Raw genomic sequence first — 26,302 nt, forward strand, 5'->3', positions numbered from 1 at the left:
TCCAGTTTTTAGAACCATGATCCAGTTTTTAGAACCACCAACGTACGCAACCCACCTAGCTTTAATAGACATGATTTGTGCAATTTTTTAATGTAACTAAACCATTGCGTGGTTGCCTCTGTCATTATTTACATACAGCACTCTTTCCATTGAAATGGTCACTATATTTGCACAGACATAATTTTACCAATAAAACTATATTGTGCATGAATGGCAATATGTGGAAATCGGGTTTCTGTGAATATTCTGTTTTGTGTATCACCAAGTAAATTGTATTCATTTATTTTAATCCTATTAAAATCTGTTTCCAGCACACATCATCATTTTAAAAATGTGCTTCATTTTTGGTTTCCTAACTTATGAATATATTGTTTATTTACAGTTATTTACATTTTGTTGTGTTTTTCAAAAAACAGCATCTCATAGCCTTTCCTTTCACTATCCCTGTTCTGCAGTAACATTGTTACATAATTCACTTTACTTTTCCTTCTCTGACTGCAAAGCAGATGAGTTTGTTAACACCAATTCCCATGACAAAAAAAAAATAAGCAGCAATTTGTCAGCTGGCAAAGGCTGAAATTTCTCATTTGTATTTGAAGCAGAGCATCTATGACAATTTCAATGCATCTATATTTATTGCTTAGACTTTCATGATCCACATGAAATCAGTTGCCAACCCACCATTGGGTCACCACCCACATTTTGGGAAGCCCCCAATCCTTTTTTAAGGAGCGTCAATGGCAGGGGAAGGGCAAAACAAAAAAGACAAAGAGTGCAATGGGAGAACTTGAATCAGAGAGTCACACGGAGTATGACTTGAGATTTTCTAACAAGTATCAGCAAGGTAACAGTCTAATCATGAACATAACAGGTATTGTATTCACACAAGAAAAGGCAAATATTTTGAACATAGGCCTGGGATTTGTCCTGGCAAATAGGGTGGATCATTTCAAATTAAAATGTGAACCCAATGAGTTCTTCAGGAAGGCACAATTGAGTGTCTTCTTTGATAAAGAAGGCCAAGAAGTCAGACAACAAGGAAACAATGGCCTATGCCCAAAATCAACTTTTACACATTCTCTCTCACAGTTGTAACCAGAAATTGGGGTATTTGAACAGGCAGTTACGTGGAAGATTGAACAAATGAATAAGGTACAGAAAAAAACATAGAACAGAAGGCTATTCCGGAATTGAAGGAGGATCCCTGAATAAATATCAAGTCACCAGATAAGGGGGGAGCCACGTGTTATAGACAATGGTGGCATATGAGACACAATGTGTCTGCCTCCTATCTGACAAACATAGCAACAAATGTTTAGGGAGTGGTCCCACACCGGATTTAAAGAGAGTTATTAACTCCCTTGTAGAAGAAGCTTTAACTAACACGTGGATTTGTCAAAATTAAGCTTCCTTCTCATGTGGAGAGAAAACTGTTGTGCCATACTTTTACACTACCTAAAGTACACATGCCTACTAGACCTCCGCATGGAAGAACCATAGTATTAGGTATAGCTTCAGTGTTGGAATTGCTATCACAATTTTGTGATTTTTTCTTAAGACCCTTAGTGGGAAAAATGCCATCTTATCTTAAGAATACTACGGAAGTACTGGACCTCATTAAGGATATTACATTCAATCCCCATATGGAATTCCTGATTGGTATGAATATCAAGTCCCTATATACCAACATTCCCCAAGAAGAAACTCTGAGGGTAGCTGAGAACATCTTGCACTCTGAGGAATGGGATTTTCACACCCCAACATCTTTCATTTTGAGTTTGGCAGAAATAGCACATACAAGAAACTTGTTCCTGTATAAAACATACTGTAACTTCAATCGCATGGTACCTCCATGGGAAGTTCATTTGCGTCTAGTTTGGCTTATTTGTACGTTTCAGATTTTGAGAGAGAAAACATTTACCACTCCATAAACCCCTTCTCTGAATCAATTGTGGTTGGCGTCTCTATATAGATATGTTTTTGACTTGGTGAGGTAATAGAGAATCTGTGGATGAATTTCTCAGATGGTTGAACAGCAAAAATCCTTATTAGTATTTTAGCTCTACTCTCAGTTCCACATCCCTGCCTTCTTTGGATCTGGAAATTAAATCCTTGGACGGCAGGTTGGTGAGTGATCTGTATTAGAAACCCACAGACAGAAATATTTGCTGTCTTTCAAAAACTTCTTCCATAAGTCTATGAGGGAGAATTTTCTATAAGGTCACTTTCTCTGCTTATGCAGGAACTGCCCAGAAGTTAACATCATTGAAATGGTTGCTGAGAAGCTTAGTGAGAAACTTCAGGAGCAGGAGCACCCCAGACAAGTAATCAACAGAGCTTCGAAATGAGCTAAGAATAACAATAGGAAATCAATTTTGGATATTCATGAGAGGCTAAAAGTAGACAGAAACATCTGTGTGACAACGTTTAGTACATCTTCTACTTATGCAAGAAGAATTATAACCAATAAATGGAGTATTCTCAATCCGAACTGGCTGAACTTACAAATACTGCTGTTTTTCTTTTAAGAAAAGAGCAAGCATTCAAGAATGGAAATGAATCAATGGGGGTTTGCCTCCGTGAGTAGACACTATGGTGTCTAAAGTCAAAGTCCGCCCACCATCGCACCGGGAGATGGGACCGCCCGCCAGGTGTGCAGTGGTCCCGCATGTACAATTTGGATGCACCTGCCACACTGGTGGGCACATCCCACATTTTTTGCATTGCGTGGGCGGTGCTGTCAGCAGCACCCGCCGCAATGCAAAAAAGGCATCTGTGCATTTGCATGCACAACGTGGCTGGCACCGCACGGTGCCTGCCACGTCGTGCATGCAAATGCAGGGGGGTGCCATAGGTACCCCCATGTTCCCCCCTCAACATCCTGGGGGCCGGTGACTGGCCCCCAAATGCAAAAACTGCATGCCTTTCCTGCCACGGAAAGGCTTGTTCATGCAGCCATTGTAATATGGATGGCGGTGTCTAGCAGACACCGCCACCATATTCAACCCTTTTCTGCCCGGTCAACTGGTCGACCGGGTGGAAAAGCGGCGGACAGTCTTCCCATCCGCCGCGTTACCCCCCGCCATCATGATATGGCGGGGGGTAAATGGGAGATGGGAGGGAAATTATGTTGGGCGGATCGCCACTGCCATGTGGGTGGTGGTGATCCGCCCGACATAGTAATAGACCCGTAGGTGTGTACATTGTTCAAATCTTGTCCACCTACTACCAACACCAAATCTGTGGACCTGGGTATAGTGTGTCCTTGTCAATTAAATAGTCTTACCACATGAAATTCGGAGCAACTAATATATTTGATCAGGTGCCTTGTAACTATGTGTATGTTGGCATGGCAACAAGATATGTTAAAATCTGAATATTAGAACACATAATGAATGTGAAATGCAAAAAGACAATAATTAAATTGACCTTACATTTCTTTGACATGAAGCACTCCAAAAAGGATCTGAACTGGTTAGTGATTGATAAACCATTCATTCCAAATACTGTGAGTGATGTAAGGACTTTTTTGGGCTTGCGTGAACGAATATGGGTCCATAGGTTTGAACAATAGTGATAGGCGATTAAATTATGCAATCCATTGGTACTATCTCAATTGCATCCAGTGGTGAGTCTGGCATAAGATATTTTTGTACCATCTACAGATTATTAGCATCAGTCTTTTTGAGAACAAATAACACTAATAAGCAGTTAAGAATTTTTTTAATAACATAATATTAGCACCTGCAAAATGGTGAGTGAAGATAGTTCGTCCCAATCCTTCGGTAAGGTTTAATATGTAAGAATGACCTGTTAGGTAATACACCAGAACCACAGAATAGAAGTCAAGTCCACGGAAACATAAAAAGAGGACTTCCATAGGTAGGCTGACTTTGACTAAGCTGAATCACGACTTTTTGAGTAACACCAGTTTGCTATGTTTGCCCTAAGTTGGCAGGGTATGCCCAGAAATGGGTCTCATGTTCCCTTTGCCAGTGGATTCAAGCTAGCTTGGCTTATGAGGGGTGTTACCCATGAGGAACAGGGTCAAGACTGATTTGCATTAGGCTAGGTTTGAAATGGGGTGGCGAAGTGAGCAAAAGAGCGATGATGGATTTAACACAGATCTAATAGTGACTGGGGGTTGAGTGCCTGAAAAGTTTCAGCACTTCGTCCATCATCTTATTGTGTTTAACAACAAGGATAGCCAGGATTAAATCAAGTTAAAGTAGTTATGCAACACCCAGAATTATTAAATTTACTTTTTTAGAATGGTATAGTCCAGCAGAATTCCAACTTTGGCTAGTATTCACTACTAACAAGATGGTGGGTGGATTGTGCAGCATAGAATACGGACGTTCCTATGCTTACAAGCAATGTGTTGAGTTAGGTGACAGGAAGAGGCAGGAAACCCAGAGTTAAAATGGATCCGTGGTATTATGATTATGATCATCGGAGGGTAAAGAGTGGTCTGAGTTACAGATGTCTTACCTTGATGAAGTAAGAGCCCGACGGTGGTTCCAATATTCAATGGACATAGAGAGCCTTTGAGTGTGTATGGATAATATAGCGAATCAGCAAGAGAAAAAGGGAATATAAGTGGAGCCACTCTTGGTCTCCTTAGTATTAGAATTGCAAACAATCAACAGAAAAGTGATTCCAGAACAAAGGGGAGCTTGCCTAAGGAGTCACTCCCGTTTTTAGAAAAACCCTCACTCACCAACCTGGTTGGTGACATGCTTCATCATTGGGTTCCCACCAGAGAGGCTGAGTGCCTCTCTGGTGTGTTAAGACACCTGATTACAGCGGAGCAGGTTTTACATTTTTCATGTGGGAGTGCAGTCAGTGAGAGTGCAAAGGTTAAAACTGCCTTTACTTGTCCCAAAAGTTTTATTGGTGGAAAAGTAAGGCAAGATTAAAACAAAGTGAGGTGGATGTATCAAGCTGGTTAAATTGACCAGTCACATCCCAAATTGGTGGTGCAAATAGTGGTCTACATGTTTCAGCCTCTTAATGCCCGTAGCGAGGCTTTCTTCAGGACAAAAATGCCACAGGGGTATGCACACACTAAGGTGCACCCTCACCTGTGACATACAACACCGCTCAATTTACGGTTAACCTGATGCCTTCAGTAATTTCTGAAAGCACTGAGATTATGTGATGTAAGGACACCTTACACCATGGATCCTAGCGGGGGGCGGTGGCTTGTAGTCCCATGTATGCAAAAGCCAGACGTCTGTATGGCACCTGGTTCAACCCGACATCCAGAACCCCGAGGAATGGATAATACCCGTTGTGGTTCGCAAGCTGGCTCACATTCTCTGTTTTTTCCGGGTTCGTCAGTAGTTTTCATTTTACAAAGGAAGTGTGAACAGAGTGTGTGCTAGGCGATTGAAGAATTTACTATTTTCTTTAGTTTGCTTAAAACATTCTATCTTTTACCTGATTAATCTTCCACATATTTGTGCAGAGTGTGACTATAGGACAACGTTCCCACTCTTACCCCGGGTTGGGAATAATAACAATGAAACTCTGGAAAAGACTCTTTTTTATATTTCAAGGATTGATAGTGTGTTCCTTTCACTTCTCACATATAGTGATTGGCGGAATGTTGGGTGTTTATGATTAGATGGGTCTGATATAGTGAATAGTGATATGGACTCAGGGAAGTCCTCTACTCTACTGTACTCTAATTGTATTATTTTTGTAGGAAATTTCCAGCAGTGTTTCAACAATTGGCAAGTGTGGACTCATAGTGTTTGACATAGGGTTTGTGACCAGTTTGCACATGCAAAATGGCCCAGGGCCATGTACAATTCCTAAATAGCGAGTTGTAATTTATTTTCAACTCGCTATTTAGGAACTGCGAGTCGCAATTAGGAAGGGGCGTTGCCTTCCTAATTGCGTCCGCAAAACAATTTACGAATGTTTTGTGTCTGCAATTGCGGTCGCAAAACACCCTCTTCAAGAGGGTGGTAATGCAGTCGCGATTTGAAAGCGGTCTCCGCTTTGTGACTAAAATATTTTTTAAGGGCAGGCAGGCATTTTCTTTTTTTTAAAATGCTTCCCATTTTCCTTTAAGGAAAATGGGCTGCATTTTTAAAAAAAACTGATTTATTTAAAAGCAGTCCCAGATATGGTGGTCTGCTGAGCCCAGCAGGCCACAACACCTGGGAGGGCCTGTGATTCACAATGGGTTCGCAAATAGCGAAATCCTCATTAATATTAATGAGCCTCACAATTTGCGACCCCATTGGGAATCGCAAACAGTGTTAAATACACTGTTGTACATGGCAAATTGCACCTCGCCAATTGCTACTTGCGAATGAGTCGAAATTTGCGAGACGCAATTTTGCTGGTTGTACATCTGGCCCTATATCCTGAGGAAAGCCATTGACACAGAAGGGCAGTTTAATGGCTGAAACATGTCAGTATTAGTAGAGAGTGTGACAGAAACATAGTTTCCCGGGTACACCATGTCTTCATTTTATTTCTGGCAAGGGGGCACTATAATTAAATTGAGAGGGCACCATCTTATTCAGTTTGAATGTTTTTCTGCATAGTGGACCCCTCCCTAATTTAAAAACACTGTGCCACACCATAAGTGTTGGTCTGTGCCAGGGTAGGTTAGCGGCCCTATGATAAATCATGCCACTATTTAGTTAGTGAGAGCAATTTGTACAAACCATAGGGGTTCCCATATAGGGTCTCTTCCCTGAAAATGTTGATATGTCAAACACTTTCCCTTTGTGTGTGTGTGAGTAATGTATTTGAGAGGATTAGGGATGGTTTATACCTCTCATCCCTTTGTTATTGTGTGTTGAAAGTAAAACTATCCATCCTCATGGAGCCATGCCAGACAGAGTTTCTATTCTTGACCGCTGAAAGATTTCAACTTCTTAAAAAATGACTGAAGGTAAAATCTTGAACCAGGGCAAGGTGGCAAATTTATCTGATCCATAAACAAACCTCAGCAGCTATGAAATGCAGGTTTGTCCGGCTCAGAGGTTCTGGATCCAAAACCAATGCCTAAAGCATGTGCTCAATGAAGACATTGCCAAATTTGAGGGACTGTCACCACCCACAGGTTTGAACCTTACTTGGCTAGAGGACTTTGACTACCATTTTAGAAGTCCGAAATTGTGCATTGCCAGTGCAACATAAATGTTTGTTTTCGATTGGTGCATTACTTTTTCTTGGTGCTTTTTGCCTTTAAACTTTAAAGATCCATATATGTGCTTTGCCTTTATCTACTTTAATGCTATTGGTTTCTTTTTACTCATTAATTTTTTTCTATGTTTCTAAATTGTTTTGCAAATGCTATGGTGTCTTTTTAACTCTAAAATTCATGTTGCTTCCTGAACTCAATGTGCACTTCTCTAGGGGTCCGCCTGCTGTTTGTGCCATATCTACTAAGGCTTAACCAGAGATTCTCTCATAACACTGCTTTAACCTAACTAGAGTGAACTATTTTTGTTAGTATGAGTATACTTTTCCAATAAAATATTTAATTCCTGATGCTAATCATTTGAAGTCTGATCCAATCACAAAGTAATAGAACAATTCAAAGCCAAAGGCTAAGATAGCTACACTGTAGGCAGAATAAAAGACACATGAAACAACAAAGTGGCAGAAAGAATGCTTGAATTAGTCTCCACCACTGGGAATCAGTGGGGTCTAAATCCAGGCCATAGGTTTTCACCCACTGTGCCACTCTTGACAGGAACCAATTGGGCCACAGCAGACTTAGGGATAAAGGGCCAGATGGATCAAGCTATTTTGCGATCGCAAACAGTACGATGCGCAAAAAACAGGCGTTTGCGATCTCAAAATAGCAATAAACAATGCATCAAGCACAATCAAAGAATTTCCCAGGTATTCACATTTTTTTGCGATTCCCTATTTTGCGATTTCAAAAACTGCGAATCCTTATTTGCGAATCGCTATTTCAAAGCCGCAAAACTATGGAGAAAAATTGCAAATTGCGAATAGGTAAAGAATCGCCATTTGCAATCGCAAAATACCACCAAATCATACTAGGTGGTAACCAGGTGAAAACAATCAAATCAGTTGGGAAACATTTGGAATAATATTTAAACAGGTCCAGAAGGCCTCAGAATATTTCACAATGGCAGCACTCTACGTCATGGCGAGGAGGATGAGGCTAAGCGCAGCAGCAGAGAGGAGAAGAGGGATACAGGGGCACATTTTCAGTTACTCCGTTGGTGTAGAGAGAGATTAAATGCAGCAATGATACATGATCTGATTTCAGAATTAGACCCACTACTGCAGTGTCAGTCTCACAGGACACATGCCATCCCCACCCATGTGCAGGTCCTGTGTTCCCTGCACTTCCTAGTGTCAGGTAGCTTCCAGGGGGTAATAGCTGCAGCTGGAGGTGTATCCCAAAGTTCACTATTGCAATTCTTTTAACGCGTTCCTGGACGCTATGTTGCTGAGGATGCACCACCACATAAGATTCTCAAATACCTCACAGGAATTATTTGAAACTAAAAGGGAGTATGCATGATTCCTACATCTTCAGGCACAGCGGCATACATACATGTCTCTTGGAGGTGAATTTGGTGAAGGATTTCTGCTTGGTAAACACATGTCACTCTCTTATGCAGATAATCTTTTCTGTGTGAGACATAGCAGTGACTAATCTATTGGTTGTTTCTCTGTAGGTGACAGCGCATATGCTGTGTGCCTATTCATCATAACACATAACTGAATCCAAGTACACCAGGTGAACAACGGTTCAATGCACCACACAGGACGCACAATGTGATTTAGAGGACCTTTGTACAGCTGAAAAGTCGATTTTGCTGGCTACATAAAACAGGCGGTGCATTGCAGTACAGGCCAGGCACCTGCTGTAAAATAGTCGCCACTTGTGCCATGTTGCATAATATAGCAACTGCCAGAGGTGTACCACTTGAACTATCAGATAGTAAACGCAACGAGAATGAGGAGACATTACAACTACAACAAGCAGGAAGTACATCAAGGGCAGCTGAAGGAAGACAGCGGCGTGCAGAAATTACACAGAATTATTTTTGAGGTGGGTATTTATCAAATCCAACACAACATTGTTACTTTTACAGCTAGATTTATTTAACCCAAAATAAAACAGTAGTGTTATTGCACACATGCGAGGCCTAAAAATGATGATGTGTAGACATAAATGTTTGTCATGGTACATCAGTCCCGACAAATATAGTTTCTGGTTGCTTCACCAAAAACAAATCCTGGGGACATGTCCATACTATTTCTTGCATCCTCGCACTCCCACTGCCCGTTCTGGGTGCTCAGACTCATCCCTTTGAGAGCTGGTGTTCAGTTGCTACTCCAGCTGGAGGCATCCTCACTGTCCCCCCCACCTATGACACTACTGGCAGCAACAGAATTGGTTTGCATCTGTTCCACAGCATTTGTGACTTGGATCAGTCCCCTGGCAACATCTTCGCAGCAATGGTTCATTTTCAACTGCATACTTATTGCACATCAGGATAGTTGTGCAGTTGTTGTGCTAAGCCAGTTGAAGGCCCTAGTGTACCCATCCAAGCATCCAAGAAATTAGTGGTGTCTTTTGCGATGGGACACCTGATCATCTTTCAACACTTTGCATAGGTCCCTGAGTGCAACAATCTCACCAAATTGTTCATTGCTTTCCCTGAGACCTTCCAGCACAGTTGTAGTGAGATGCTTGATACTGTCACTCATTTCCACCATGTTGCTTGCAAGAGTGGAAAGGTTTGCCTGCATTAACCGCATGTGTTTTACTTGCAGGCAGTGTACCCTTAACATGGCATTCTCTAGACCAGCATAGGTGGTGGAACTCTTGCCTTCGTCAGGTCTCATCATTGCAGCTGCCCTGTGTCTTCTGATTCTCATGTTGCTACGTTGCAGTTGTACACATTGTCTTGCTGTGGGTGTATTCACAGGCTGTGCCGTTGTAGGCTCAGGATGTCCCTAATCCCCTGTTTCAAGTGCAGGCAAAGGGGTCACTGTGATCCCGCGTCTTTCTTCTCCTGACTGAGACTCACTCTCTGGGGGTGCGTGTCCTTCACTGTCCTCTGACTCCTGCTCAGGTGCATCTGTGAAATTGAACAGTGCAGAACTAGTTAGCATATTTGAACATGTTTTCACTTTTGTCCATTGTATTGTAAAATAAAGTTTTTTGACACATGCAGTGTGTGGAGACTGACTCGTGTGTCACAATTGATTGAAACTATTCTGTTTTGCTACCCACCAGCCTTCCACTGTGGATTTGCTGACTGCAATTCCCTAAATGCATATGTGTGTTACGAGTAAAACATGGTCTGGAATACTATGTTCTACACTGAGCCAGATCAGACTTACGCAGTTTGGTTGTTAAAACTAAAATTTGGATGTTGATTTGCATGCATCTTACCTTGGGAGGTACTGGGTGGTGCTGAGGAATCTATTGTAGTCACTCCAACAACTGCCTCTGGATGCAGGGAGGACTCCATAAGGTCCTCCATAGCTGTGGGTGATGTTTGGGTGCAAGGCCCGCCTCCAGTTTTTTTGGCTTCAGCATGCCTTTTTGCAACCCTTTTTTGGGCACGACCTGGCATGTCATACCACTTTTTGCGCAAATCCGAAATGCTTCGCTGAGAAACTCCCACTGCATTTTTTTTTTTTTTTTCATTCCCAGCCATAATTTTCGTTTTTCATACTCTGGGACCTGCAGCGACTTTTTCCCAAATAGTTTTTCATGGCTTCTCACCAATTCTTCTATCAGTATCTACAACTCCTTTTCACTAAATTTCATTTCCCTTTTGCACTCCTTCTGTGGTGTTTCTCCTCCTCACTCTCAGCACACACGTAACATCATGGGCGTGGTCACTTCCTGATTCTGACATCATCATGCTGAATTCTATTATGGGAATTTCTAATTGCGACCCGCAAAAAAATAGCCATTTTTAATGCATTTCAATTTGCGATACTCAAATTGCGATTCGGTTAAATTCGCAATTTGGGAATCGCAAATCGCAATGTTCATGCATATGCCCCAAAGTGCTTTAATTGCAGCAAGAAAATGTGTGGGTACGTCCCTTTCTGATAACTCATGCTATAAAGTATGCTAACTAATTACATAAAAGGATGTCTTCAGCTCTACAAAAGCAGTAACCAATATACATATCAGTAAATGGCTATATTCCATTAAAAGGAAAAGCAGCCTGAAAAGTTGTTTAATATTACCTACCAGTGCAGCAGGATGAGCTTAGTGTAAATAGCAGCTTGTACGTTTATCAGAGAGACTGGGCAGATGTTAGCTAGCCCCTTGTTGTAGATCAGTCTTGTATGATGTTTATTCCTTACAAAAGGCATTCTTCCTTGTACTAGGTTGTGCTTTCCTTTTTAAAAAAACATTTCTATGTAGACAGTATTGTTTGATTCAGTCATCAAATTCCCCCACCCTCTCTTTCTAATAACTTTATTTACCCCTGCCACTTAACATTTGAGCAAAATTCTACCCGATCTGAGACAATCCCAGTTTCGTTGGAATTAAGGGTGCTGGAGGTGCTGCAGCTTCCCCAGAAATTATGAAGGGTGTCATCTGGAAAATGGGCAATTGAAGAGGCTGCTATATGTTTGAACATAAATTTGGAAATGGCTTGTAACCTTGTAAACTGCTGACATTTCTGTTATAAATAAAATGATTTCTTTGTCTTTCTGCCTATAAAGCAAGGCTACCTCTAAAAAAATGCATGTATCCTTGATGCTGAAGGCCACGAGATTGTAAAAGAAGATGGCCAAGTTCAAGCAAATTATGAGGCGTATGCATATTACTAAACATATTGCTCTCATCAGAATTAGAAATGAGACATGTAGATCTTTGGTAATTTTATGTGGTTATTATAGGAAGTTTGTATGTAAAAACAGCATTAAAAACCTTGAGGTTACACCTATCACTTTAAAATATGGAAATGGTCATACAGTTGCATAAGTTATGAGAAATGTATACAATTTAACGTATAATCTTAAAAAAAAGTATCCCCAATAAAAAGAGCAGTTTTATATATGTAAAATAGCAGATTTCAGCAAGTTCTGGATGTTAACCTGAGTAAGTGAGTTGGCAGTGATAGAGCGTCAATTTTGCATTTCATTTTACCACTTTGTAGGGCTGCATCATAATCACTTATAGGGCTTACTCGTATATATGTGTGGCTTGTGTACTTGTAAGTGTTAGAATTGTGAACTGTGTTAATGTATCTACGTGACATATTTCAGTATGCTGACAAGTAGCATGAAGAGTTAACATAGGGAATAAATGTAACTGACAGAAATTGCTAACATGAAGAAATCGTGTTGTGGAGTTTAATATCACGCATGTACTAGATGTGTTTACTAATAATACTTTCAATAAACTGGTAATGGTGTTAGTTGAAATGAAATATATTTATACAATTCATGATGTTTAAATGATGTGTTCTTATGTTAGCTAAAGCTGTAAGCCTATAATGCAAACCTCTGGCAAACTATCGCTTAGAATTATTGTTCTGAAATTCATGTGCACTGTGGAAGCTGTTCTTTCTCGTGTTTTGCATTGCAGGTGGAGAAGCATTCTTTAGGCAAAATAATGTCTTTGTTTTAGCAGCTAGGCAAGGATGGAAGAAGTTACAACTGTATGACTTGGGGGCGATAAAGTACACACGTTAGTTTCACACGGGAGAAGGCATGAGAACCAAGGACGAATTGTTGCAAAGAATGTAAATGGAGAACATAGTAGAAAAGTACGCTCATGGCTGTACCCAGTCTGGATAGAGTAAGAGAAATGCACTATGGGAATTTTACATGTGGATAACTGGTTTTGGAATTAGGGATAATGGCCACATTCTTCCCTTGGCTTGGGAAAGAGAGGATCTCAAAATGAGCTCTTTCTCTTGGGATATTGGCTTTATGCTGCTTGACCCATCTCAACGGTGGAGAAACTTCTTAGAAAGACTTCACAACTGACATCTTTCCTCCTGAATAGAAATACTTATTCTTTAATGTAGGGATGTCATCATAGTGATGGAGTAGGGAAAGAATTAAATGCTTTTCATTCACCAACTCTTGATGCAGGGAAATTTGAACATTTGCTTTTTGATGCCTTGCATCCCCCTTCTTGAGCTAATATTCCTGTTTATGTTGCACAGTCTGAATTGGGTGCGTAGATTTGGCTTTAAGCTGTTTCCTTTGTATTTCTTTAGTCTGGTGCTGAGGTGTGTTTATGTTCGGCCTTGCAATAAATGCAACTAACTTACTTAATTGATCTTTGGGTATTATGTACTAGAAAACGATGTAATAATTTGATGGTGTTTTAATGATTTTCTTCCCTTCATACTTCCATGCTGTCAAAAAGATCCATCAGAATGTGTCTCTAGAATAGTTCCAGAACGATTAGAAAAGACCCCCTTTCAGCAGTACACCCTAACCTATGTGCAACTTTATGTGTTTGAAGTCTGACGAAGTTGCAAACATTGAACCTTTGCGAAAAAGGGACCACTTCCCATCTATCATTAAGTTTTTTAGTAGATCTGAGGGGAAGAGAGAGAAACAAAATAGGTGCCTCATGGCAGTTGCATTCCTCTCATCCCCTACAGCGTGACTTCCCACATTGGACCATCAGGTAGTGGGGAATGAGATTGTATATATTGACCCTGATAGGAAAACAGTAAGTGGCTACTGAGAGGAGAGGGCATGGCTACAAGCATCATCAGGATCATTCTCTTTGCCATACAGTTTGCAAGCTTTGTGAAGATTTGTACTTCGCAAGATCTCACACCCCTACTACTCACATGCCCACCTAATGAAAACTGTCATCCAAATACAATATAGGAGTGGGCATGGCCATAGCCTGTTACATAAAACTCTGCTATGCTTTTGCAGGTACCCCCATTCATTTTTGTTACTGTTTTCTTTACTCTTCATTTAATACCCAATTTGGTGTTATGAACTTTATTTCAAAGCTGTAGAAGACCTAAGGAAGATTCTAGCAATTCCCTGAATTGAAATGTAATCTACATTGTAGTTACAGTTTGCTAGTAGAATAAGAATAGCTGTAGAAATTGTACATACAATTGTAACATCCTTTGTTGAATATCGAGTTTTGTTTTAAGTCTTTCTGCAATTGTTTCACCCATTCACTGTTGTGCGTTGATCACTATGCAGGCTGCATACCTTTTTACCACCTCCATTACTTTTTACATCAGTGGTTCTTAACCTTTTGACTTCTGTGGACACCCACTTAATCATTACTGGAACCTGGGGACCCTCCCTGAGTCACTTAGAATTTGGGCACCCCCACTGAGTCATTTCTGGAAGCGATGACCCTTGCCTAAACATTTTTGATTATTTGAACCACTAAACAATACACAAACACTACAGAAACAAGCATTCTTCAAACAACTACACAAAGGATGAAATAGTTTCATATAATAGTTTAATATAATAGTTGAATTCAATCAAATGTATTTGATTAAAAGGAATTAGTCATAAAAGTGCAAATAGTTCATTTGGGGCCAGATGTACAACCATACCAATTTGCAACTCGCAATTTGCGCTTGTTTGCGAGTCGCAATTCCATGGGACCACTGTCTGCCCTTAAAATATAATTTTGCATGCATTTGCAGAGGGGAAGGGGTCCCTTGGGGACCTCTTCCCATATGCGAATGCATTACCACCTACTTAAAGTAGGTAGTAATTGTGAGTGTTTTGCAACCGCAATTACGGTCGTAAAACATTAGTACATGGGTTTGAGAGTCGTTATTTGGAAGCGAATGCCCCTTTCGAATAGCGAGTCTCTAAACACTTTTTTGTGGTCGCACTTCATTTGTGACTCGCAAAATTGTGTTAGTACATGGCCATACCAATTTTAGCATGCGCAAACTGGTTGCTAACCTGTTTGCGCATGCTAAAATTAAACAGATATCTGGCCCTAAATTCACAAATATGAAAAAGAAAATAAGAATGTTCATTTTAATGGTAAGTTTGGAGCTATTTTAAATTCAATTGAGGCATCTCATCGTTCATACTATATTCTGTTTGATGCACTTGCACTGCTCCCACAAATCAATCTGAGGATATTAGTTTAATTTTCATCCTCCAATTTCAAATCCCTTCACATTTACAGAATGATTTAACATTAGAAATTTTACATTTTGTTTCATTATTTATATACTTCAATACTCTGTTATAATTATTTCATTTTCTAAGCAGTTGCAGGCTCCCTGAGTAGACTTCTCAGACCCCAAGAGCTTCAGAAGTTCCCAGGCCACAGGTTAAGGACCACTGATTTATATGAAATGTTTTTCAGATATCAAAGTAACCAAACCCGTTTTGCCATTTTCAACTTTCTTTTAAATGTTTAAACCACAGTGCAGAGATTGCATTTGAACTACTGCTTTAGACATTTCAATCACAACAGTATTAATACAGCCGTGACCAAATTCTTAGAGGATATTATTTTTTCTTACAACTCAAACAGGCTCTCTCTTGAAAAAGAGGGTGTTGTAAAATATATGGTTACCTCTCATCCAAGTAAGAATGAGACAGTGCAGTGGTCTTTCCTGGTGAAATAGCTGTGCAGAAAAATCAATTTGATGAAGAAAAGGTTTATTATATCCTGGTCACATCCTACCATCTTTAGTCCAAATGCTTGAGGAAATAAACTTTGAAATTTATCACTAAATACTATTATTGCGCAAAATGGACTTGAACAGGAATCTTGATTACAGCCCTGCCCAAACCTGTCCTCCAGCAGAGTTTGTCTGACCTATTTGCTACTTTGACTTTAATGGGCTATTTTACTGTCCGTCTGAATTTGGTGAGGTAAAACTACTAACCAGGTGGTTAGAATGTTTTGATGTTGTGGTAAGACTCAGTGGCGGCTGCCACATACACAAAGAGGAGGGTGGGGGGGCGTGGGTGAGGGCAGAACATAATTAGAATAATAAGAATAAACATTAAAAAAAATAAACATACCTGCTGATGGCCGTCTTTCGTCTCGCAACTTGGTGCTGGGACATCCTTGTCCCAGCAGACACTGCAGACTAGTCACAGATTCCCTGTCCAATCTTGGCCTGAGTGGGCTAGAAAAATGCTCCACTCAGGTCAGGGAGTCTTTGGGGTTTCTCTAACTCTGCTGTTCATTACAGCCAGGTTAGAGAAACCTAAGTGCACATGTGAGTTGTGGTCGGCCTGAGGCAGCCGGCCAAACACACATGAGCACTTAGGGAGTGCACTGGCACTCCTTCTCCCCCCTCCTATGCCTCAGCCCACCCCTCTCTGTACACGCTGGCAGAGTCAGCGGCTTAAAAATAAAACTATACTGAAATATAGTTTTATTTTTTTGCTGCTGGCTCTGAACCAGTGGGGCGATGTTCCTACTCCATTGTGGAGGAGCCGCCCCTGAGTCCTTTAGTTGTCTTTCTTTTTCCAATGTTGAACCGCCTTTTGAAAACAAATATGAGACAAAAGCCATTTTGAGTCAACGAGGGGAGGGAGTAAGAGGTTCCTGGTTTTAAACCAGAGAGGTCGGATGGTGAAATCCTCTCTCCAGCGGATACTCAATAGCCATTGCTTTGCCAGAGAAAAGGAAGGTCATAAAAGAACGATGCCCATCATGATTATTATCAGTACCAGCAGTGACAGTTCCATCGTTTCCATCAACTGCAGTAGTAACCTGGGTCCGGGGCCTCAGTGGTGCTCCTGATGTCCCTCACCCACTCCTGAAGATCCCAGGTGGGCAAGGGAATACTCAGTGGGATCACAATCTTGCAGCTAATCTATTTTATTCAGATAATACGTGCTGAACTTAACAGAGGAACTTGCTTCAAACAATAGGACCAGTTCTGAGTAAAAACAACCTGTACATTGAGATACCAATGGGTGCTCTCCCTGAAGGAAGTAAAGATAGCTTTGCACTGCTGCTTGAATTTGCAGAAGAACAACTTCAAGATGACCAATTTTTTATTTGTTTCCATAAGAACAGAGATGACAGGGCTGCTATTGCTTCATACCTTCAGCTTTTTGGGCTTTGCTATTGTGAGACCCGGTCATCCCCTTGTCCCCAAGAGACCAGATGCGTGCTTCATGGAATACACCTTTGACAGAGACTCTTTGAAAGAAAATTAGACTAGTCTTCGCAACTTTTAGAGCTTTCCTGTAGTCATTTGTAAAGATGAAATTGTGGAAATGTTGTCATCATCTATTACATTTGTTGCCGATGAGTGATGTTACGAGAGCAGAGAGTATACACTTAGGAGGGGATGTTGAGAATTTCAAAGCGTATCATCTGATTATTTTTGTCTCCATGTTGTGTTTGTACAAAAGGTGATATCATAGCCCAGAAGGTTGCTTATCAATACTAAATGAACAGCATTGAAGAACTCAGTATCAGGATGAGGAAGAACACCTGATTGCCTCATGGAGTCCGAGCTTTTGCCCTCACTCCCTCCTGCAAGATTGCAGTTTCATCCTGAGTTAAAATATAGCTCTCACGCTTTCAAAATCGAAGATAGAAATTAAGGTTTTCTTGTGCAATGGCAGCAACTGCACTTAAATCATATCGTCTGAAGGAGACATGGCTACAAAATTACCGAGATGACGCTTAGCAGAAAAAGTGACTCCAACTCCACTTTGGAAAAGGCCACATAGCCAATATATGGTACCCAATGGACTTATTGGTATCCCCTGATATGTCCATGTATGATTTAGGGATAATCAATTAACTCTAAGATTGATATCCACCTTCGATGATTGAAGCTAAAGATGTCCCAGAGACTTTTGTAACATTGCCTATTACACTGTGAACATTGGAACCCCCAACAGCGGAAGGAAATATGATAAAAGTTAAACTGCTGAGTCTCAGGCCTCCAAAAGCGACAATAATGCGCATGAAAATCCAAGTTACAATACTGTTTTCACTTTAATAATGTGTTCTAGCAATTCGTCATTCAGTCTATTCGTGTCCAAGTTTTCCCTTGTAACTTTTTACAGAATTGAGTCTGTTTTGAACTATTTTCAGTTCTTAAACGTGTTCAATAACCTTTAAAACAAAATGTTCTTAACACAATTTCCTTAGTAGTCTTACACAATGTCTTTGCGCCTGAGCCTGCCTCAGCCGCACGCCTCTCTCACTTCTTAAAATTTAGATTTTTAATGTGGAAAATAGCACTTTAGATTTTATAAAGAAAAGCTGCTGTTCCCTTTGTCTTCTTTAACAAAGGCTGCATTCAGCACCACTGTGTTTGAACTTAAACTAATTGCATGGCAGGTTCATGAATTTAACCAATGCTGTTTGATCGCTTGCTCCTTTTGAATGATGTATCTTACATGCATTTTAGTCCTGGATGATGCATTGAACGAGTTGCCATTTATCTGCTTCATATGATTATTTGTATTCATTCAATCGAAATCCTTTTCAAAATGAGCACTCGTTTTATTTCTCTTACAGCCTTTTCTTCTAAATGAAAACCATATCAAGTTTGGGGTCATATTTATAAGGAAATGGTGGAGCATGGCACTGCAGCACATTTCTCTGCACCGCGGTCCACCATTTCCAAAATGTGGGGATGTGGCATATTTACAACAATATGGCGCATCCCTGTGTTTTCCCTAGCGCTGGTGCAAATAATATCTGCCTAGCACCAACACAGACACTCTCGCACCATAGTGCAAGGGTGCCTGTGTTGCAGGAAATGATTGTTCATGTGCAGGAAGGTGTCCCTTCCTGCACATAAACACAACCTCCTGCGCATAAAAAACAAATAATGGCGATTTGTTACTTCTATGTGTGCTGCTTCTGCAACACACATAAAAGTAGCATATTCTCATTATTTAATGATTCTTTATGTGCAGTAAACAATCATTAATGATGTTTTCCTCTTTTGATGTGTGCTGGAGAATGCAGCACACATCGAAAAAAGCAATACGAGGAGAAATAAAGGTATTTCTCCTTATTGCCCCATTCTAATGCCTGCTATTGCATGGCATTAGTTTTTGGTGCTGCCTCAGATTTACAGATCCTTGTAAATCTGGGGCAGCATAAAAAAGCAATGGGTGTTGCAGTGGAACACCCTCAGTAAATGCTCATTGCATTCCCCTTTCACACAGAAAACCACATGAAAGGGTACCATATTTGCAAAGCCAATTTTTGTGGCTTAACTCCACTTTGTAACTATGGCGCAGGGCATTGTACCACCAGAATGTCGGTAAAAGTGATGTTTAGGTGTCTCAATACCCTTGTAAACATACCCCTTGGTTCTTAAGTCTTCCTCTCCATGTCCTCCTTTTTTAATTTGACTTGCTTTTTTGTTCTTCGAGTGTCTTCTTGTGTTGAATAGATGTTTTGGGTTGCTGGGCTCGTAGTTGTAATTACCTGCAAGTATTCCTTGAATATGTTTTCAGTGATAGTAGTGGTCATGGTAACAGAATGTGAGTCTCATGCGTTCTAGGTTGAGACTGGCATTCTGACCGAAGAGGCACTGAAGAGCAGACCTGTTTATGTTGATGGTTGAATACAATAAAACCTTCTTTGGATTACTATCATCACTCTGGATTTATTACTGGCAACGAGCAGCTCTTGATTGGGGACAAGCTCTTTAAGGGGAAGGTTGGCGGTCTCAAAATTGAACCCAGTTTGGCTTCCTGAGTGGAAAAGCAAAGGTGTGAATCAGGATGTGGAAAAAACTAGGCTTGCTGAGTATCAGCGAAGATACAAATTACGTTATGATGACAAGAGGTCCGTGAAGGATAGGAAGTGGAGTCTTGGTGATCGAGTTTGGGTGAAGAAAGTCAAACATTGTCATAAAGGGTTGTCTGATCTTCTTGGCCCTTTTGTCATCATTGCAATTACAAAAAATGTTGTAACTTTAGACAATGGCTGTACTTGGAGTATGTCCTGGTTGGTTAAATTTGTTGGTGCAGATCCTGGTACAGCCAGTGCCGGCAGTTGTGCTTCGGGAGATGGGAGTGGGAGTTGTGAAAATTCAAGTAGACGGAAGCATGTGCCTTCAAAGTTCAAAGATTATGTTTTATATTAGTACTTTATAGTTTCTAATTTATCTTAGGTCCTTGGTTGTTTATGAAGATTTTAGTAATGATGTATTTTCTCATTTTAGTTCGATATATTTATTCTTTAGTTGTACTGTAAGTTCTTTATTTTGTTTGGAAAGGGGATCTGTTGTAATTTACCTGCAAGTATTCCTTGAATATGTTTTCAGTGATAGTAGTGGTCATGGTAACAGAATGTGAGTCTCATGAGTTCTAGGTTGAGACTGGCATTCTGACCGAAGAGGCACTGAAGAGCAGACCTGTTTATGTCGATGGTTGAATACAATAAAACCTTCTTTGGATTACTATTATCACTCTGGATTTATTAGTATCTTACATAAATGGGCTGATCTGTTGAATCTTTTGATCGCACTGAAGTTCTCAATCCAATGACATTTTTACTCTCGAGGCTGGAACCTAACTAAAAGGCTACAGCATAAAAAAGACATGAACTTTAAGTGTTTGTACTACCAATCCAAAAACTTTTTTTCTGCAATTACGTTTTTTGAAGCACCTCATTATTCCACAAACAAGGAGAGTTAACATCCCATATGCTGACTTACCATTGAGATCAGAATAAGGTCCCCACTGTAACAATATTGAAGGGAGGATGAGGCCTCCCTCCTTCTTGTAATCACCTGTCACACCCTAAATGACAATTATAAGGTAGTGTCAGAGGTTTATGTACCATAAATTCATGTTGGGTCTTACTTTGAACCCGGCCAGATGTCTGACAAACAATTTCCATGTTAGAATTGGTGGTGATACTTACCACAAAATGTCCACATAGTTTGTTGCGGAGCAATCTTAGGAATAGCGTGGTGGTAGTGTCCACCAGCTCTGGGCTGGTAGTAGTTTTTGTCCTAGCCTCTCCTTTCCTTCTATATGCAAACAACAATGGCATTGGGAAATCCTGGAAATTCTGGGCCCTAGAGCAAAATGATTTTACATGCCAGCAAATATCATACTTAAAACTGCTTAGCTACCATGAGAAGTCTGGTTTCATATATGCTCATGGCCCTCTACCACTAATAACAACTATGGTGCAATACATCCTTTTTAAATTCAGACCTGAATCCTGAAATGTTATTGAACATGAATTATAGTTCGCACAATAGTATAGTATTCATTACAATAAATATGTAAGAAAGAGACATATTAGAGAATTAAACCACATCACTTGAGTTTATTAGACGTGTACCAAACTACTATTACATGAGACCCTGGAGTCTGTACAGTGAGAATCATAGCCATCAAGCCTGATTTACAAAGATGGAAAAAACAGGTTCTCTGTGATGGCAAGGAAAATGTCTTATTTGTTTACATACATTTTGTTTGCTTAGTTAGTTGATTAGTTAGTTAAATAATTATTTGATCATTTAGGTGGTTAGTTATATAGGGGCTCATTATGATGGCGGGAGGATCTCCACCGCCGGCCCGGTAGTGGCGATCCTCCCGTCATTACAGTGAGATTTACCCACAGCCAAATTAGGATGGCGGCGGGTATCGTGGCAGACGCAAAGTCCGTCCGCCGCTTTTCCGCCAGTGGCAATCATTACGATTGCCTGCCGGGCGGAGCTGGGTCGCTAATATGGTGGCGGTGCCTAGCAGGCACTGTCCGCCATATTAGGATCAGGGTATTGGACAGGCCTTTCCATGGTGGCATCGCCACCATGGAAAAGCTGACGGGTATTGGCTTTGGGGTTCCCGTTGCGGGCCCCTCTGTGGGGGTGGGGTGCACTGGATTGCAGTTCCATGCACCAAGTGGCAGGCACCGCGTGGTGCCTGCCACGTGGTGTCGTGAAATGCTGAGCATGCTCTTATACCATTGCGGAGGGTGCTGCAGCCAGCAGCACCGTCTGCAATGGTAAAAGGCCAGGATGCACCCGCCATTATGGCGGGCATATCCTAATTGCACTGGTGGGACTGCCCCATGTCTGGCTCATCACCGTTATGATGGCAGGCGGACTGATGTCCGCCCGCCTCCATAATGAGCCCCTTAGTTAGGTAGCTAAGTAAAAAACAGCATTGCATCCCTACCATGAATAACTGTGTCTTGTATGGAAAAAAAGTACATACTTTATGATAAATTACACAGACCAAAGTGGTGGTTTTGATTAAGCAAGGCACAGCAAATTACCATTAGATAAATACACCAATAGTACATGTACACATGGTGCAACAAAAGGGTAAACCTGGTATTGGTGCATTATTAATTATTATTTCGTGCCATTGGTGTCAGACGGATTTCAGGAGAATGTTAAGCTCATTACATGAGAGGCAGGCTCTCAGAAATTACTGAATTCAAAGGATGGAGGCATAGCATTTAAATCACCCTCACTCTTTTGAAGTGTTGAAAAATAGAGGAGGGCAAGTTAGATTATAAACCCAGCAAGAAAAAACTGGCAAGTAAAAGCTCACATTTGTGATATACATAGGGACAGCTACATTGGTCATGTGTCAAAATATTCAGAGGGCAGAATGTTCTAATTTGTTAAACAGAGGTCTCACAGAGCTTGAAGGCGTTGAAATCCCCTGGGGCTCCTTGAGACCTTTGTTAAACATTGGAATGTTGATGCTCTGGGCTTGTACCAGCCGTTAGAAGCCTGGAGCACTCCATTGTTTTCACTGGAGCACTCAACATTCCCATGTTCTAATATAATTAGAACCAACAGATTTATAACCTATTTTTTAGAATTAAATTAAAGCTCCAATGAAGCACACTTTTTTTAAACTTCTTTAATATAAAAACAATATGGCCTTCATTTATTTTCAATAGTAAATAAGATAATAAGCTAAATTTTGTCAGACTGGTGATAGTTTTTGTTTTTGACGGGTACATTTTCTATGAGTGGGGTAGAATAACCATTGCCAGCAATGCTAAACCCTGTACAGCATAATACAGCTTTCTTATTTTCCAAGGAAAACAGTGACACCATACAGGAGTACTGGCATTGGTTTGGCTCCATAACCAAAAGAATAGGGGTCATCGAGGAGGCAACCAAATTCCAAAGTCATTGTTTCAATGCATTTAATATTCCACTAGCTTTTATTTAAAGGCTAATATGAAGGCCTTTCTGACGCCGTCTGTGTCCCAAAAAGACTAATTGTAGTTACTAGACCGTTCTAAAAGTGTGTTGTTCAGAATCTGTTTTCTTTGCCAGGATATCATTAAAACTAGACCACAAACAAATATACTTAAAAAATCAAATTCAAATAAATACACAAACACTACAACTTAAAAAAAATCACCGCTATCAAAAATAAACAGACATATATATATACCATATTTAAAAAATATATATCATGTATTAACACATACATTTAACTTAAATTACTAAATAAAATAAAAACAAACATTAAAGAAACACAATTAAAATTAAACAAACTAAATTATAACTGCCAGAAAATTAAAAAACACTTTCTAAACCAATGAATTTAAACTACTCCAACACAAACTAATAGAAAATTCCACCTAATTAAAGAAACACTATAAATGCAATGAATTAATAAACACAAAATTTACTGTGAAACGGACAAACACTGCAGAAAGGACAAACTTGAGAGACACAAACAGAATGAAAATGATCTACAGATACAACTAAACAGGAAAAGCCACATCAAAATAAGGACAAAACTTTTAAAATAAAAAAAATGAGCTTGAAAAAAACATATAAACAACTTAAACTTAAAATATATTATGTTTTTCTTCATATTTCTTTGACTAAACTTGACTAAAACTCTACCTAGAAAATTCAAAACAATGGTTTCCTTCCAAAACACCTACAAAATCAATATTATCAAAAAATATCAAACAAAGTAAGTATATATGTTAACTAACTAGTAGAGTTAACTGATTAAACCTAAAAAAAATATTCAAAAAGTAAAATATAACTAACAAATACTTTAATTTTACTTCTTTCTCCACAGGCTATAACAGAAAAACAACAATGAAGAAATAAATTACATCACCTAAAAGTAGTAAGTATTTTTTTTTTAAATAAAAACAACTAAATAAAATTAGGGACTAGCTAAACGAAACAAAAAACTAAATGCAACACTTCAATAAAATTAATTAAATAAAAATAAACCAGTGAATAACCTACAAACAAACATCCAACAAGAAAAGTAAAACACAATATATGTAAGTATATTTTAAAATGTAATAATATATGTAAATGTTTACTGTTCACTAATTAATAATTAACACATATATATTTAATTACATTCACAGATATACAAAGAAAATGACAGAAGAGGCGTTTCCTCACAAAAAGTAAAAATACTTTTTGCTGCATGGGCTATACATATACACAAGATGAAACAACCGAAAATAAAGAAGCAAGCACCATCTCACAACAAACCAGAACCCAAAATTAAAAAATGTACTAACTTGTGTTCCTGATCATGTAACAGGACAATTACCTTCTATCCCAACTCTAAAATGCCTCATAGCCAGAACTAAAAGATCTACTGCTCAAACACCACCAACACCAAACTTTAGCAGAAATATACATTTTACAAGAAGACACAATCACACACAAAAATGAAAACTTCATTCTTTATGACAAAAATAGTCATGCAAAAAGAATTATCATCTTTGCCACAAACACCAACATTCAAAAGTTAAAACAATGTGAAACATAGATGATGGAAGAGACATTTAAAGTTTGCTCTAAACCTTTTTATCAACTCCATACCATCCATGGCAAATACAAATAAAGTAACATCCCCTTCATATATGCCCTACTCCCCAACAAACAAAATACTACCTACATAGAACTCCTTACAACAATTAAACAACAAACAGAAAACTACTTCCCACAAAAAATGATAATAGATTTTGAGCAAACAATGATTCAAGCAATTTTTTTAATATATTCACATACTGCAATACAAGATTGTTATTATTATTTCAACCAAAATATATGGAGACATTCCAAAAATCTGCCCTATGTATAGAATATGCCACAAACAGCAACTTTGCTTTCCAAATAAAAAAACTAATAGCACTGGCCTATATACCTACAACAGAAGTAGCCAACCACTATAATATACTTATTGAAAGTCCTTTCTACAAAGCCAGCAAAGCAAAACTAACACTCTTGATTGACTACTTTGAAGACACCTGAGTAGGAAGACACATAGGTCAGGGCACCAAAGACAACTCAAATTCCAAATACCCTGGTGGAATGTCAATGAAACCACCCTAGCACAAAAAGCTAAAACAAATACCGCAGTGGAAGTATGGCATAATGTCTTTCAAGCCACAATAGGAAAAGAACAATTAACTCTCCACAATTTAATAGAAGACATCACAAAAAAAAGTTATAAAAATTAAGACCAGAGCAATCCCTCACTAAAATAGGTCCTAAAGTTAGTAAGCAAACAAAAAAAATGTACGAACACCTACAATACAAATCTAGACTCTACTCAAACATCAAAGGACTAGAATACATAGAAACAAAAGCCAAATCTATACTTTAAAAATAAAACAATGGCAAACACCATGCAGCATTTAAAAATTACACAACAATAAAACACCACATTTCTACTTTTTTAAAATTAATATTTATAATTATATCATTTACTCATTAACAACGTACATCAAAATATATGACATAATATAATTATTAAACTAAAATAGAAACAAGCAAAGAAAATATTAACAAAAAACCATTTCCTACCCATGATATTAAAAAATAAGTTTTGTCGCAGTAGATGATCCTCAAAAACGAACAAATCCATACCAGTTAAAACAAAATACAATCCATGAAAAAAGGCTCGAGCGACATAATCTTCTCAGTAACAAAACCCACAAAATCCGGAAAATTAGTTAAAACAAAAAAATGCTTCTACAAAACCGAAAAATAAAAGGAAATGTAAAAAAGTAATTTGTTTCAAAGAAACAAAGTACATTTCCTTTTTTTTAACAAAGTAAACGCATCTTAAGCATCATAGCTTATCAAAACTGAAAACCTGCAAAAAGAAAAATAACAATACCCTCCCACATAAACATATACACACCCACACACATTAATTGCAACATAAAATACAACATAAAATAATAAGTTTTCTCACATAACAAACACTAAAGGGTCGATTCCGATCCGGGTCGGACAGCTCTCCGAGAGCTGTTCGTAGCCTTACCTTGCGACCGACACATTCCGGGAGCCAGTCCGTCCGTGCAATGAAGTACGTTGCACATAACTGACACAAATCCGACCGACACGTA

The 26,302-nt window shown here is 39.3% G+C and overlaps 1 pseudogene; it reads left to right on the plus strand.

The window, feature by feature from the left end:
* The first annotated feature begins 16,517 nt into the window (after positions 1 to 16,517).
* On the plus strand, positions 16,518 to 17,148 carry LOC146822711 (ornithine decarboxylase antizyme 1 pseudogene; annotated as a pseudogene).
* The last annotated feature ends 9,154 nt before the right edge of the window (positions 17,149 to 26,302 follow it).

Source organism: Triturus cristatus, chromosome 5_2, assembly GCF_964204655.1.
Source record: "Triturus cristatus chromosome 5_2, aTriCri1.1, whole genome shotgun sequence".
NCBI lineage: Eukaryota > Metazoa > Chordata > Amphibia > Caudata > Salamandridae > Triturus > Triturus cristatus.